The sequence below is a fragment of the Arachis ipaensis genome, chromosome B01, assembly GCF_000816755.2.
Source record: "Arachis ipaensis cultivar K30076 chromosome B01, Araip1.1, whole genome shotgun sequence".
In the NCBI taxonomy this organism is placed as follows: domain Eukaryota; kingdom Viridiplantae; phylum Streptophyta; class Magnoliopsida; order Fabales; family Fabaceae; genus Arachis; species Arachis ipaensis.
Window position 1 is genome coordinate 69,145,959 of NC_029785.2, and position 17,146 is coordinate 69,163,104.

Genomic DNA, 17,146 nt, shown 5'->3' on the forward strand with positions numbered 1-17,146 from the left:
GACATTCAGGGCTTTCCAGAAATATATAATAGTCCATACTTTGCTCAAGGATAGATGACGTAAACTGGCGTTCAACGCCAGTTCCATGTTGTAATCTGGCGTCAAACGCCAGAAATAGGTTACAAATGGGAGTTGAATGCCAGAAACAGGTTACAACCTGGCGTTTAACTCCAGAAACAGCCTAGGCACGTGAGAAGCTTAAGTCTCAGCCCCAGCACACACCAAGTGGGCCCTGGAAGTGGATTTCTACACCATCTATCATAGTTTATTCATTTTCTGTAAACCTAGGTTACTAGTTTAGTATTTAAACAACTTTTAGAGGTCTATTTCGCAACTCATGACATTTTTAGACCTGAACTTTGTACTCTTTGATGGCATGAGTCTCTGAACTCCATTGTTGGGGGTGAGAAGCTCTGCTGTGTTTTGATGAATTAATGCAATTATTTCTATTTTCTATTCAAACACGCTTGTTTCTATCTAAGATGTTTATTCGCACTTCAATATGATGGATGTGATGATCCGTGACACTCATCATCATCCTCAACCTATGAACGCGTGCCTGACAACCAACTCCATTCTACCTTCAATTGAATGAATATCTCTTGGATTCCTTAATCAGAATCTTCGTGGTATAAGCTAGAATCCATTGGCAGCATTCTTGAGAATCCGAAAAGTCTAAACCTTGTCTGTGGTATTCCGAGTAGGATTCATGGATTGAATGACTGTGACGAGCTTCAAACTCACAAGGGCTGGGCGTAGTGACAGACGCAAAAGGATCAATGGATCCTATTCCAGCATGAGTGGGAACCGACAGATGATTAGCCGTGCGGTGACAGCGCACCTGGACCTTTTTCACTGAGAGGACGGATGGTAGCCATTGACAACGGTGATCCACCAACACACAGCTTGCCATAGGAGGAACCTTGCGTGCGTGAAGAAGAAGACAGGGAGAAAGCAGATATTCAGAAGACAAAGCATCTCCAAAACTCCAACATATTATCCATTACTGCAGAACAATTATTTAATCCATGCTCTTTTATTCTTCACAATTCATACTGATAATTATAATTGATTTCCTGACTAAGATTTACAAGATAACCATAGATTGCTTCAAACCAACAATCTCCATGGGATCGACCCTTACTCACGTAAGGTATTACTTGGACGACCCAGTGCACTTGCTGGTTAGTGGTACGAGTTGTGAAAAGTGTGATTCACAATTCGTGCACCAGTCCTCTACGATTTCTGCATGGCTAATCAACTATCAGATTTCTCGTCTCGGATGAAAAATACCAAGTACAGCTACCGCATGGCTAATCATCTGTTGGTTCCCGCTAGCGTCGGAATAGAATCCATTGATCCTTTTGCACACTATCACTTGCGCCCAACATTCGCAGTTTTGAAACTCGTCACAGTCATTCCTTCCCAGATCCTACTCGGAATACCACAGACAAGGTTTAGACTTTCCGAATCCCAGGAATGCTGCCAATTGTTCTAGCCTATACCACGAAGATACTAATCTCACGGACTCAGTCCGTGTATTAGATATCCAAGAGAATATACTCCAGCTGTCGTCCAATGACTATGTTGAACATCATGTAGACCGCTTTATGGTTGTCAAGCACGCGATCTTGGCTAAGCGAGTAACGAGGATTGGGTGATTGTCACGGGTCACCCCTTCATTCTGACTTAATTGAATTAAGTACGAGAGTATATCTTAGAGAAGAAATAGGCGTGAATTAAATAGAAAAAAAATAGTAATTGCATTAATTCATGAAGAACAGCAGAGCTCCACACCTTAATCTATGGGGTATAGAAACTCCACCGTAGAAAATACATAAGTTAAAAAGGTCTAGGCATGGCCGTGAGGCCAGCCTCCAAAACGTGAACAATGATAAAAAGATCAAAGTGATCAAAAGATGGTCAAAAATATAAAAACTGTCAAATAAATCTCTAAAATTAGTTTTTATACTAAACTAGTAACCTAGGGTTACAGAAAATGAATAACTAAGTGCGGATAGTGCAGAAATCTACTTCTAGGGTCCACTTGGTGTGTGCTTGGGCTGAGCATTGAAGCTTTTTCATGCATAGGCTGTTCCTGGAGTTAAACGCCAGCTTTGGTGCCAGTTTGGGCGTTTAACTCCAATTCTGGTGCCAGTTTGGACGTTTTACGCCAAGATATTTTAGGCTAGCTTTAGACGCCATTTTGGGCCATCAAATATTAGGAAAAATATGGACAATTATATATTGCTGGAAAGCCAGGATGTCTACTTTCCAACGCAATTGAAAGAGCACCAATTGGGCTTTTGTAGCTCCAGAAAATCCATTTGGAATGCAGCAGGGTCAGAATCCAACAACATTTGCAGTCTTTTTTCAGCCTCTGAATCAGATTTTTGCTCAGGTCCCTCAATTTCAGCCAAAAAATATCTGAAATAACAGAAAAATACACAAACTCATAGTAAAGTTTAGAAATGTGATTTTTGAATAAAAACTAATAAAAATATAATAAAAAGTAACTAAAGCATACTAAAAACTATGTAAAAACAATGCCAAAAAGGGTATAAATTATCCGCTCATCACTACATCTAAAATAATGGCAAAATCTATTTCACAGATATTTCATGTAAATTAGTCATACGTGTAAAATTTGAGAAATTAGTAAATAATTAGTCAATAAATTAATTATTAATCTAAGAAATTAGAAAATAAAATTTTATAGTTTAATGTAGTAGAGTTAATTAAAATATGAATTTAGACACTAATTTTAAAGAATTTGGCCCAAGATTAGATCGAACGGGCCGAACTGTACGAACCGGGCCCAAAACGGGCCCAACCCATTTCATTAATATTCATGAGCGTCAGCTCATTTGCTTCCCAAGCACAAGAAATAACGCTGGGGAAGGGGGAAGAACATGGAGGAAATCTAAAACCCTTACTCAAATTTCAATTCTCAATAACTTTTAATCCGGAGCTCTGATCACCGCACTGTTTACGGCCACGCGTTCACCGCGACGAGCTCTACAAGACCCATACAACAATTCCATAGGTTAGTCTCATTCTCATTCCCAACTACTCATCCCTCAATTTCGAAAATGAATGAGTGCATGTATTGAGATTTGGTTAAATCTTAATGTTTAGGATTATATTGACCTTGAGAATGTGTTGGGTCTTTCTTCGATCTTCCATTGGTAAGGTGAGAAATATTTAATCCTATTTAAGTTATCTAATTAGTGAACCCTATGGTAATTTTAGTGTTATTTTGTGGAATTAGTTTGGATTGTGTATTTTGGAAACAAATTGGTGGAGTTGGAGACTTGATATTGGATTCTGGGGAGCCAGAGACCCGTTTGGTGTGACCTTCAAAGCTTGGGTTTTATGGAACATTGACAAATGGTGACGTTCCGGGTTTTACGAGGAATTGGCCAAGGTATGATTTTGGTTTCTCGTATATAATATGTACGGTGTCGTGAAAACATAGGCTAGATGATCATAAGATAGGTTAAAGTATGTATGTATGTTTAAAAGTTAGTAATCCTAATAAAAATATTGATGATTGATGAGTTTGATTATGAATGTGAATTGTTGAAATGTTTGATGAATTATGGACGGTGATTGTGTTGAGTAATGAGGTTGATGGGAATGTGTGATATGTTGATGAATTATGATTATGTTGAATGATAATTGTGTTGGTGTTGATGATGCTAATGTATTACGATACATATATATATTATTGATGTGTGTTGTGGTGAGAGTGTGGTTATGATGATGAGTTATTGAAGATTGGTTGAAAATTGATGTTAGAATTGATTAAAATAATGGATGGATCATATGTTGAATCGATTAAATTGGTAGAGTAGCTATGATATGGAAGTGGATAAGTGTATGGTGGAGAATTGATGTAGTTTTGGTAAGAGTTTGGAAGGTTTGAAATGGAAAGTTTTGAAAGCTTTGAGGTTTGGCACTTTTATGAAAAACTTGATTTTTAATGAACTTCGGTGATCCATAACTTACGCCTTGGATTTTGAATTTGAATGAAACTTATCTCAAATTAAAGATAATTTCAAGAGCTTTAAAATGGTATAAAGTTTGTGAAAATTTGAATTTTGTAGAGGAAGTTATGGATGTTAGAAGTTAGGTGCAAAAATTTGTTTTCTGCAAACTTAACATTTTCTTGAAACTGGCTTGGATGCGTACGCGTCGCACGCACGCGACGCAACCAGCCCTTTTGAGCTAGGCATCTCGCATATGCAAGCAGAGTGCTTGCGTACGCGAGAAAGGGAAAAACTCATCCACGCGTACGAGTACGCGTACGCGTGACCCTTGTTTTCAGCAAAGTAGATTTTTCATTTTAAAACCTAATTTCGAACCTCTAAAACCTCTATTTTTGCTCTTTTAGCCCATAAACCTTAGTGGTATACTTATTAATGAGATGAGATGAAATTAGGAAGGGATAGTAATTTGGGAGTGAAGCAAGTTGTGGGGTAAAGAATTATGATTGTAAAGTGGTGATTTTGAGCTTGAGAAGTGTTAACTGAACTAATATAATTATGAAGATGATAATAATGAATTTCAATTGATAGAAATGGGTTGATGAGGATAATGACATTAAGGTATGATGGTGATTGAATTTAAATGAATTGAATGAGATAGAGGTGCCCGGGTAAGAGGCGGTGGCACTGACCACTCGCTCTGGGTATATGTTAAGGAAGTATAGAGATGTTGAGAATGTATAAAAGATGAACTAATAAATTGGAATAATAATAAATATGAACTTGAATTTGATTGTAATATGCCTCCGGGTAAGACGCAGTGGTGTTATCCGTTTGCTCCGGGTAAGAGGCGAGAATTCCAGATAAGATATAGTGGTATTATCCACTTGCTCCGGGTATGAATTGAAAATGAATGGATGAAGGAGAATGAATTGTAATGATAATGACAATGTGTTTTCTGAATGTGACTCTGGGTAAGATGCAGTGGTGTTATCCACTTGCTCCGGGTAAGAGTCAATAAGCTGGGTAAGATGTAGTAGTGTTATCCACTTGCTCCAGAAAAGTTCAAGGCTTCGGGTAAGACGCAAGGGCTGTGTTCTATCACCGTTTGCTCCAGGTCGGGAATTGTAACACTGCCTGGGTAAGAGGCAGGGTGAAGTTGTCCCCTGCTCCAGGTACGTAGGTAAGATGCAAGGGTTGCGGCGTTGTTCCACTTGCTCCGTGTTTGGTGTTCTGTTCAATGGTTAGCTACCAGGACATGTTGGGTTAGCTTTATAACCAACAGATGAGACTCATTAGCCGTAGGACAGGCATGCATCATGTGCATATGTTTGATTTGCTTGTTTGTGCATTGTCTTGGCTTACTTAATTGTTTATTCATGTTAATTGCTAACCGCCTACTTGTTATATATGCTTTCTGTATGTGCTTGGATTGTCTGTTTGTTTGCCTGTGGTTCACTGGAGTTGGAGGATTGGAGGTAAGGCAGAGGATTGAGGGTTTTGATTAGGTTTTGATCAAGTTCAGAACCTTAGAGAACTATACCTGTTTATGGCTTTCGTCTTTAAATCTTTAAGTTTTATAATCTGAGTGTCAGCATTCTAGAATTGTCTCTGACTTTTCCAGGACCTTATTTATTATATATGTGGGCACCTTAACCATACTGAGAACCCCCGATTCTCACCCCCATACAATATTGTTGTTTTTCAAATGCAGGTTGGGAAGCACCACTCTGTGTATTCTAGAGACTCTAATGAAGCGAAGAACTCTTGGGACTCAGGGGCGTACTTTGTTTATATATATATTATGTTTGTTCCTCTTAGAGGTTGACTCAGAGAAACAGGTTTTCAGTTTTCTGCTTTGGGTCACTTTGGGATTCTCATGTATCTATGTATATATGTCTATATGCTCAATCCAGTTTTAACTTCGCGAGTCGAGTCAGAAGCCTTGTTATTTGTATCTTGAAACTCTCTCTTATCCTACTTCGTTATGTTAACACTTATGTGAGTGACGCGCTATTCTGGATAACGCCTTGTTTTAAACCTTCTTTCAAAATGCTCATAGATATAAATCTTTTTCAATTATATTATATATAATATTTTAATTTTAGAGATCATAATACCACACCACCTCTGTTTTACGACATAAGCATAAAGCTCTGTGTGGTAGAATATTACTGTTGAGTTAAGAAATTAACTAACATGATTGATGATAACAAACATTATTTTATTGGGCTAACTACCCAATTAGATTTAATCATTTTTTATTAAGTGATGTAGGCTACTAAATAAATAAATACAGCAGCAGTCCAACATGGAACAAACTGAATCTGTGATTATGGGCAACCTTTTCAAACAAAGTCCAAATAAAATGACAAAGAAATCAAACGGGCCAAATGAATCAAAGCCAACCCAATTGATCTCACTCAAGCTGATCTCTCCAAGTTGTTGCCTCTAAAGCAACGTTCACTTTTTCATTTTGGTCAGAACTCAGAGAAGAGAGAGAGAGCTTCGCTCCTAAGTCATTCACCAAAGAAGAAAGAAAGAGAAGGGTTAAGCAAAAAGGATTTGAGGTCTAATCACCCAAATTAAACCATATCAAGCTAAGTCAGAGGCAAAAGGTGATTCATTTCCTTTTGCATGCATCTTACTTTCTTTCCTCCGTCTCCAACTTTCTACTATTCTAATATGAGATAAGCAAATCAGGTTCATCGCATAGCAATAGAGGCTGTTGAAGCCTCAATCTCCTTCTTGTTTTATAGATTGTAATTTTGTTTTCAATATATATCTTTCTGTAATTTCTTGAGTGGTAAAAGGCTGAAAGTGAGAGCTTAAGAAAAAGCCAAAGAGTGAAAGAGGCTGAGTGATACACTTGAGTGAAAAGCCTAGAGTAGTTTCAGATTTCTTTAGGTTTGTTTTGTGTCTTGTATCTTGTACCAGTGAGGTACTCCTTTCTTAGTTGGGTAAGCACTAAGAGTGAATAGTTAGGTATTAGCATAACCAAGTCAAGTTAGGTTAAAACTTGAGAGGGAAAGGATTGTGTCAATCCTGTGAAATTGGTGTATATAATACTTTAACTATAGTAGAAATTCCACCACTGTTGTGGTGGAAACTGGATATAGGTTGCATTACACAAGGCAACTGAACTAGGATACATGATGGTGTCAGCTTTTCTCTTCCCTTCTCTTTTCTGTTTTCTGATATTCATGAGACAAAATGAAATTGTCTCCTAAATTTTCCGCTGCTGAGTTCAAACATATTCAGATTGAAAGTTTGTAATTAAAGGGTTATTTCATTAAAGTAAAAGAAGGCAATAGATTCAACCCCCCCTCTCTAAGCCTTCTATAACCTTTAATTGATATCAAGAGCTAAGGTTTCAAGAATCAAGCTTCACCGCTTGGAGGAAAAGTCCAATGGCAAACAACTTGGGCACAACCACAGTTGCCTACACTCTAACTGAAGGCCAGTCAAACAATAGGCGTTCCTTCTTCAACGGGAAGAACTATGCCTACTTGAAAGAAAGGATGAGGATCTTCATCCAATCCATTGACTACAACATATGGAAGATGGTTGTAAGCGGCCCCAAGATTCCAACAAAAACAAGTGCTGATGGAGTGGTGACTCAAAAAGAAGAAACTGAATGGAATGACGACGACAAAAAGAAAGTGGAGCTGAATGCCAGAGCCATCAACCTTCTTCACTGTGCTACCAGCTTTGAAGAGTACCGAAAGGTGTCAGCCAAAGAAATCTGGGAGAAACTCCAGGTTACACACAAAGGCACTAAACAGGTCAAAGAAACGAGGATTGATATACTGCGAAAAGAATACGAGATGTTCAACATGAAGGATGGAGAAAGTATTGATGAAGTGTTTGAGAGATTCTCAATCTTAATCAACAACCTCGATGCTATGGGTACAACCTACTCAGAATAAACCCTAGTGAGAAAACTCCTTAGAAGCCTCACAAAGGAATGGGAAACAACAGCCACTGTCCTAGCTGAGAATAATAATCTAAGTCCCATAACCTATGATGAGCTGAGAGGAAAACTCCTTGCCTATGAAGCCACACACATAAACCCGGACTCAAAGAAAAAGAGAATTACCCTTAAGTCAAAAATAGAATTAAAAGAGAGTGAGTCTAGTGATGGTTTTTCATATGATGAACTTGTATTTTTTGCTAGGAGACTCAGAAGGATAATGAGGAACAAAGGCAAGTACAAAAGGGTCAACCTCAAAAGAGTACAAGAAGGATATGAGCAAGGTGACTTGTCACCACTGTAAGAAAGCTGGACATCTCAAACACAACTGTCCAAAACTCAAGAAGGAAGACAAAGGGAAGAAAGAAAAGAAGAGAGTGCTCATGGCATCTTGGGAGGATCTTGAGAATGATTCGGATGAGGAAGAAGACTCTGAAAGTGAAGATAAAATTTGCTTCATAGCTGGTGATGATCAACTTGATGAGGTAAATTACTATGACTTGTCCATAGATGATTTACATGTTATAATAGATGATTTCACACTAAATTCTACAAAACTGCTGGAAAAATACACTAAATATAAATCTAAAAAAGAAATGGTGAAAGCCGAAAAATAATTTTTTGAAAGAAAAAGTGAAGGAAACCGAATGTGCTTTGGATATTATTAAAGAAAACAGATTTCTAAAATCTGAACTTGAAAAACTAAAAGGAAAGCATATTGTGAACCCTTCTCAAGAGCTTATTGCTGAAAATGAAAGATTAAATGAAATGATTAAAAGACTGAATGGTGATTTAGCAAAATTTGCTCAAAGTTCTAGCAACTTGGACAAATTACTTGCAAATCAAAGATCATTGTTTGAAAAATCTGGTTTAGGATATGTGACAAAGGATGATGCAGTTTTTGATAACTCCTCCACTAAATTTATAGCCTCTTCTTCAAAAACAAAACCTACTATCAACAAATCTGGTTTGGGATTTATTCCTACCTATGAAGAAGAATTTGAAAACTCTTATTTTGAGGAAACTGAATCATCTCCAAGAACTGAACATGTATCAAACAAATCGGGTCTGGGCTATATTTCAACCAATGAGGTTATTTTCAAACATCTATCTTTTAACAACAGAACCTCTCCTTCAAAAAGCTCAAATGCATTCAAACATTCTGGTTTGAATGCTTTTGCAAAAGGGAATAATCACAAAAAAGGCATTTTGTCAAAAGAAATGTACCTCTTCCAAAAACCAGAAAATCTCTATCCTTTAATCATTTCCAGCATCATAACTCTCGTCAATTTCAGCAACAAGTATCAGAAAATCATTGTTTTAATTGTAAGAAATTTGGTCACTCATACTCACAATGCTTTATTGAAAAAAGAATAGTAGGAAACCAAATTTACAATGTTGTCTGTGATTTCAATGCACTTGGGCAACCAAGGTGGATTAACTTCAAAGGATCCAAATTAATTTGGATACCTAAGGTTACTTAAAGTTTTAATGCAGATTTGCCTAGCATCCAAGAACTAAAGGGATATGTGGTACTTAGACAGTGGATGCTCAAGACACATAACTGGAAGGTCAACCTTCTTCATCAAACTCAACAAGTATGATGGAGGTTTTGTGACCTTTGGAGATGATGGAAAAGGTAAAATTGTGGTTGTTGGAAAAGTAGGTAATAATCACTCTACTTTCATTGATGATGTCTTTTTGGTAAATGGCTTGAGGCATAATCTTTTGAGTATAAGTCAATTGTGTGATTTGGGTTATTTGGTGACTTTCAAAAGATTGGAATGCTGTGTTATGAATGAAAAGACAAATGAAGTACTATTTATTACTAAGCGTTGTAATAATGTGTATGAACTTACTCATGATGAGCTAAAAGATCAAAATATAGCTTGTTTTCATTCTAAGGAATCTGAAAAGTGACTTTGGCATAAGAGATTGGGCCATGCAAGCATGTTTCAAATAAACAAGCTTGTCAAGAAAGGTTTAATAAGAGGTTTACCTTTGATTAAATTTGACAAGGACATCACTTGTGAGGCTTGTTAAATGGAAAAACAAACTAAGAATTCATTTAAATCAAAGGAAGACATCTCTACTAAAAGACCACTTGAATTGCTATATATTGATTTATTTGGTCGAACAAGAACTCAAAGCTTAGGTGGTAAACACTATGGTTTAGTAATTGTGGATGACTACTCTATGTTTGGTTGGGTTTTATTTCTTGCACACACAAATGAAGCCTTTTCAGCTTTTAAATTTTTTAGCAAGAAAATTCAAAATGAAAAGGATTTAAAGATCACCTCAATAAGAAGTGATCATGGAACTGAATTTGAAAACCAATTATTTGAATCCTTTTGTGAGGAATTTGGAAAATCACACAACTTCTCTTGTCCAAGGACACCACAACAAAATGGTGTGGTGGAAAGAAGAAATAGAAGTATTCAAGAAATGACAAGAGTTATGCTTTGTGAGAGTAATGTTCCAAAATTCCTTTGGGCTGAAGCGGTTAACACAGCTTGCCACATTTTGAATAAAACTATCATAAGAAAATTTTTTAAAAAAACACCTTATGAACTTTGGAAAGGTCACCCACTAAACTTGAATTATTTACATATCTTTGGATGCAAATGTTTTGTCTTAAATAACAAAGAAAACTTAGGTAAATTTGATCCAAAGGCATATGAATGTTTATTTGTAGGATATTCCACAACTAGCAAAGCTTATAAAGTTTATCATCAAGATGCTAGAATAATAGAGGAGTCCATACATGTTACATTTTGTGATACTAACTTGGTTCAAAGTATTTTGGAAGATTGTGATGCAGGAAATCAGGTTCAAAAGGACGTTGAAAAGGCCCAAAATCATGAAAGTGAAAATTTTGAGCAAACTAAATCAGAACCTACAGCTACTAAAAATCCAACACGAGACAATTCTGTTTTATCTCATGAATCTGGAGAAAATCCTAAAACCACCAGTTCCTTGAATCACTTAGTGACTGAATCTACCTCCAAGTCCACTAGACCTCGTGAATGGAGATTCTTAAAGAATTATCTTGAGGAATTTATTATCGGGGATGTCTCACATGGTGTCAGGACTCGTTCTTCTACTAGGAAGGCAAATAAAGAAACTAACATTGCTTTTCTATCTCAAATGGAGCCTCAAAATGTCAAGGAAGCCCTTGACGACCCCTCTTGGGTAAAGGCAATGAAGGATGAGCTTCATGAGTTTGAAAAGAACTAAGTTTGGAAATTAGTTCCAAAGCCAAGTGGAAAGAAAGTAACAGGCACCAAATGGATATTTCAGAACAAACTTGGTGAAGATGGAAGCTTTGCTAGAAATAAATCAAGATTGGTGGCACAAGGATATGACCAAGAAGAGGGAATTGATTTTGATGAATCCTTTGCCCATGTTGCCCGAATGGAATCCATTAAGACTTCTTCTAGCTTATGCTGCTTTTTGTGGTTTCAAACTATATCAAATGGATGTGAAATGTGCATTCTTGAATGGTGTGATAGATAGAGAAGTGTATGTGGTACAGCCACCTGGTTTTAAAAATAAGGAATTTTCTAACCATGTTTTCAAACTATCTAAAGCTCTCTATGGTTTAAGACAAGCTCCTAGAGCTTGGTATGAGAGACTTAGCTCTTTTCTTTTGAAAAATGGTTTTCAAAGAGGCACCACTGACACTACTCTATTTATCAAGAACTCTAATGGTTCTTTCATTCTAGTCCAAATCTATGTTGATGATATTATTTTTAGATCAGCCAATGAATTCCTTTGTACTGAATTTGAAAAACTCATGACAAGTGAATTTGACATGAGCATGATGGGTGAACTAATTTTTTTCCTTAGACTTCAAATTAAGCAAACTAAAAATGGTATTTTTATTCATCAAGAGAAGTATGCCAAGGTACTAGTTAAGAAAATTGGTATGGAAAATGCTAAATCCATGGGAACTCCCATGCACCCCAATTCAAAATTAGAAAAGGGAGAAACTGAGAAAGATGTAGATGAGACTAGGTATAAAGGAATGATTAACTCTCTTATGTACTTAACTTTCTCTAGACCTGATATTATGCAAAGTGTTGGAATGTATTCAAGATTCCAATCAAAACCAAAAGAGTCACATCTTTCAGCAGTAAAGAGGATCATTAGATATGTTCATGGCACATCCAATTTTGGTTTATGGTATCCTAAGATTGATGATTTTTCTACAGTTGGTTATTGTGATGCAGATTTTGCTGGTGATAGAGTTGATAGAAGGAGCACATCAGGCATATGTTGTTTCATTAGAAAGTCTCTAAATGTCTAGTCAAGTAAGAAGTAGTCCACAGTGGCTTTATCCACGGTACTGCAGAGGCTGAGTATATAGCTGCTTCTTCTTATTGTTCTCAGCTTATGTGGTTAAAAATGCAGTTTGCTGATTATAAACTAAATGCTGAAAATATTTCCTTGTTGTGCGACAATATGAGTGCTATTAATATTTCAAAGAATCTAGTTTTGCACTCTAGAACTAGACATATTGAAGTGAGATTTTACTCAATAAGAGAACATGTTCAAAAAGGGGATATTAGCATTCAATTTGTTAAATTAGAGAGCAATTAGCTGATATTTTTACTAAACCACTCGCTGAAGACAGATTTTGCATTCTTTGGACTAGTCTAGGGATTTTAAGTCATGATTCATTGTTTGAAAATTGCTTATGTGTTTGTTGAAGTTTTTGTCTCATAGGTTAGGATGAGACAATTCTGGGCATATGAAGGACCATCTCTCTGAACGTCGTTCTCTGGGCTTTATTGCACGTGCTGAATCATCTGGGCTAACCTTAAAATTCAGATTCTGGGTGGTCTAAACATGTTTCCTTAAAATAAACCACTTCTGGGCCCAAATGAATGTTACATCATCTATGTGTTTTATTCTCTTTTATTTTATGCCTTTGGTCCTTTAGTCAAAAGTTTTCAAATTTAAAATTACTTTCTGTTTTATTTTTAATAAAATCAAATCAATTTTTCTTTGTGATGTTAGTCTTTTCAATGTCAAGTAAGAGTGATGCAGTTGCATGGGTACAAGAAACCTCCTTTATGGCAGTTACTAAACCTCTCTCTCCTCATAAATCACACTACTAACCCTTCGGTTCCTTCCCTACTACCATCAGTGCATCTCTTGCTTCAAAACCAGGGTTAAACCTAATGAGGAAGAAAGTTATTCAGCAGAAACTCCCTCGTGAAAGGCTTCTCAAATTCCCTAAATCTTCCAAGCCTTCCACTCATTCACGAGACCAAACATTCATAACATCACCTTCTCCTCCTACATCTCCTCCTCGTACTAACCCTATGGCGCAGACCAAGACCACACCAAGATATCCTTCCTCTGCCAAGCCGACGCCACCACCAAAGGAGTCTCCTTCAAAACCCAGTTCTTCGAAACCTAGTTCATCAAAAGGCAAATGCCCTGCTGCTACTGAAGAACCAGTCCCTGAGTCAACTTAACTCAACCTAAGCCAAGGTCTGTTCCTACTCATCCTCAAAGAGGTAAACCTCGTATCTCTCTCAAATTTGTTAAGAAACCAGATATTGATCCCTTTGCACACAAATTACACTTCATAACCTTCCCCTCAAACTATAACCCTCACAGATTTAGGTCTGCTATGAATAATAATTTTTATGAAGGAGTTATTCAGTGCCGTACCCTGTGTCCCTCTTTTCTTGCTGATTTACTAAATCTGAAAAAGAAAAGTTTTCCTTTTGTTGAAAATTTGGATTTTCTGGAATGGAATAATCTTTTTAACATCAAAAAGCCAGTGTACCCCCTTTTAATCAAAGAGTTTTATGCCAATATGACTTACCATGAGGGCAGTATTCATTCTTATATCAAGGGCTGAGACATTGTGTTAAACAATAAAACTATCAGTGATTCCTTGAAATACACTAATGTTGGGGCATGTGTCTATGCTTCGAGTAAGTGGGATGAAGGAGTTGGTATCTCTTTCAATGATGCTCTGGCTTATGTATGTGAACACGTTTCTCTGATTGATGGCATCACACCCACTCACAAGGCCCTGGGTTATAATCGTGCTCAGTTGCACCGTATAGTAAATCATATTATCCTTCCTCATAATGGTTCATAGCAAAGGGTATCTTACACTGACACTCTTATTTTGTATGCTATTCTCACAAAAATAAAAATCTCTTCTGCTTATTTAATGGTAAGATATATGTTTGATTCTGTAAGAAGTGAGAAAGATAAAGCCCTTCCTTATGGCATGTTCTTAACTTGTATTTTTGAGCATTTTGGTGTTGACTTGTCAAATGAGGATTATAAAAATAGAAACTCATATCTAAAAGGAGGTGGTTCAGTGAAACAGTAGAAAAAAGGACCTATTCATTATGAAAAGGTAGTGTTTGATGATGATGATGATAAATCTGTTCTTGAGGATTCCCTTCCTTTTTCTATAGAGGGTACCTCAGTCTCAACTGGACAAAAATCTGCTTTATTTGGGGTTGTTAAGGACGTGATACAAGAATTTGTCTCCTAGTCAAACCATATGATTACTATGAGCAAAGAACATAGGAAGCTAGCAAGCAAGCATGAGAACTTCCTCAGAAAATCAAGAGATAGAGTGGCTGTTTTCATGAAGTTCATTGATAATCTCCAACGGGATGAAGATGCTGCCACTGATGCCGAAGAATAAGCTGATTCTGAGGAGGATGGTTCGGATGCCTGAAATTGTCTCATGTTACTGCTGCCTTGTGTTCATTGTTGTCTCATGAAAACTGTTGTCATTTACTTTTGAACTACTTTATGTTTTATTCTGGATTATTGTAATACTTTTAACTACTGTTGCACTTATTTTAAATACCTACTTGTTTTGAACTTTGCACTAACACTTTGTTGCAGGTTTTAGTTCATTTTTGTTCTACCCTTGATGATAAAAGGGGGAGTAGTTGCATAGTTATCTACTGTATAGTTGCACGTGAATTTGCTGCTGTTGAACTTGCATAGTTATCTACTGTATAGTTGCATGAAAATTTGCTGTTATTGAACTTGCTTTACATAATATTGCTTTACATGATTGTTGCTCGGCTTTGCCATTGTCAGCATTGATGTTTTGCATTGTTCAGTTTTGAGCAGTTTTTGGGCTAGACAATTGTGATTAATGTTAATATGTTTTGTTCAGTATTGGGATAGATATTTTGTTGTCTGCAAAATCCCTTGATTCAGGTTCATGAGAGGTTAAATTGTTTGAAAATCTTGTTGATTGCTTCATCCATGGTCAACATAATGTATGTAGTCTATTATTACGTTTCCTATGAGTACATGCAAATAGGAAAGAAGAAAAGAGCATGAATCTAGGGGGAGCTACTCCTGAAAAAAGAAAGGGAGAGCAACACAAAAGCAAGTGACATCACTCAAAGGGAAGTTCCTTAACTTTACTGAAATTCAATTTCCTTTTATTAATGTTACAATTATGTTTGTCATCAAAGGGGAGATTGTTGAGTTAAGAAATTAACTAACATGATTGATGATGACAAATATTATTCTATTGGGCTAACTACCCAATTAGATTTAATCATTGTTTATTAAGTGATGCAGGCTACTAAGTAAATAAACACAGCAGCAGCCCAACATGGAACAAACTGAATCTGTAATTATGGGCAACCTTTTCAAACAAGGCCCAAATAAAATAACAAAGAAATCAAACGAGCCAAATGAATCAAAGCCAACCCAATCCCGAATTGATCTTACTCAAGCTGATCTCTCCAAGTTGTTACCTCCAAAGCAACGTTCACTTCTTCATTTCAGTCAGAACTCAGAGAAGAAAGAGAGAGCTTCGCTCCTAAGTCATTCACCAAAGAAGAAAGAAAGAGAAGGGTTAAGCAAAAAGGGGTTGAGGTCTAATCTCCCAAATCAAACCATATCAAGCTAAGTCAGAGGCTAAAGGTGATTCATTTCCTTTTGCATGCATCTTACTTTCTTCCCTCCGTCTCCAACTTTCTGCTATTCTAATCTGAGATAAATGGAGAAAGGGGTGTCTGATACACACTCCTGTAAATCAAAGGCTAAGACTGTTTCTTGAGGATAAAGCAGTATCTCAAGGGTTTAGATGTGGGATTGCCATTGAAAACTTTTCTTCTTTGCTGTTTTGAGGCATTCGGTCAAGAGAAAGAGATCTGTTTCAAAATTCCAAATTGGGGATTAATGGATGAAAGTGAAAGGCTAAGTTGGTAGCACACAACTCGAGGAGCTGACTTGGAAGAGAGCATCTCAACAACATGCAAGGAGATACAAAAAGAAAAATTTTGTTTCTGCTAGAGCAAGGAGAGAGAACCAAGGTTTGAAGTTCATGTTCTGAGAAGTCTTCTCTGAGAGAGTTCATCAACTTGGACAGTGCTTTCTATCAAAGGAGCATTCCGCCAGAATGAGGAACGAAATCAGAGTTAAGCAAATATGGTTCATCGCATAGCAATAGAGGCTGTTGAAGTATTAATCTCCTTCATGTTTTACAGATTGTAATTTTATTTTCAATGTACATCTTTCTGTAATTTCTTGAGTGGTAAAAGACAGAACGTGAGAGCTTAAGAAAAAGCCAAAGAGTGAAAGAGGTTGAGTGATACACTTGAGTGAAAAGCCTAGAGTGATTTTAGATTTCTTTAGGTTGGTTTTGTGCCTTGTATCTTGTACCAGTGAGGTACTCCTTTCTTAGTTGTATAAGCACTTAAAGTGAAGAGTTAGGTATTAGCATAACCAAGTCAAGTTAGGTTAGAATTTGAGAGGGAAAGGATTGTGTCAATCCTGTAAAATTGGTGTATGTAATACTTTAACTATAGTAAAAATTCCACCACTGTTGTGGTGGAGACTAGATGTAGGTTGCATTGCACAAGGCAACTGAACCAGGATACATGATGGTGTCAGCTTCTCTCTTCCATTCTCTGTTTTGTTTTCTGATATTCATGAGATAAAATGAAATTGTCTCATAAATTATCCGCTGCTGAATTTAAACAGATTCTGATTGAAAGTTTGTAATTAAAGAATTATTTCATTAAAGTAAAAGAAGATCATAGATTCAACCCCCTTTCTCTAAACCTTCTATAACCTTCAGTTATAATACGTACTTTAGCAACACTTTTACATTTGTATATTTAAAGAATTAAAATATTTTTTAAATTTATATAAATAAAACAGCAAC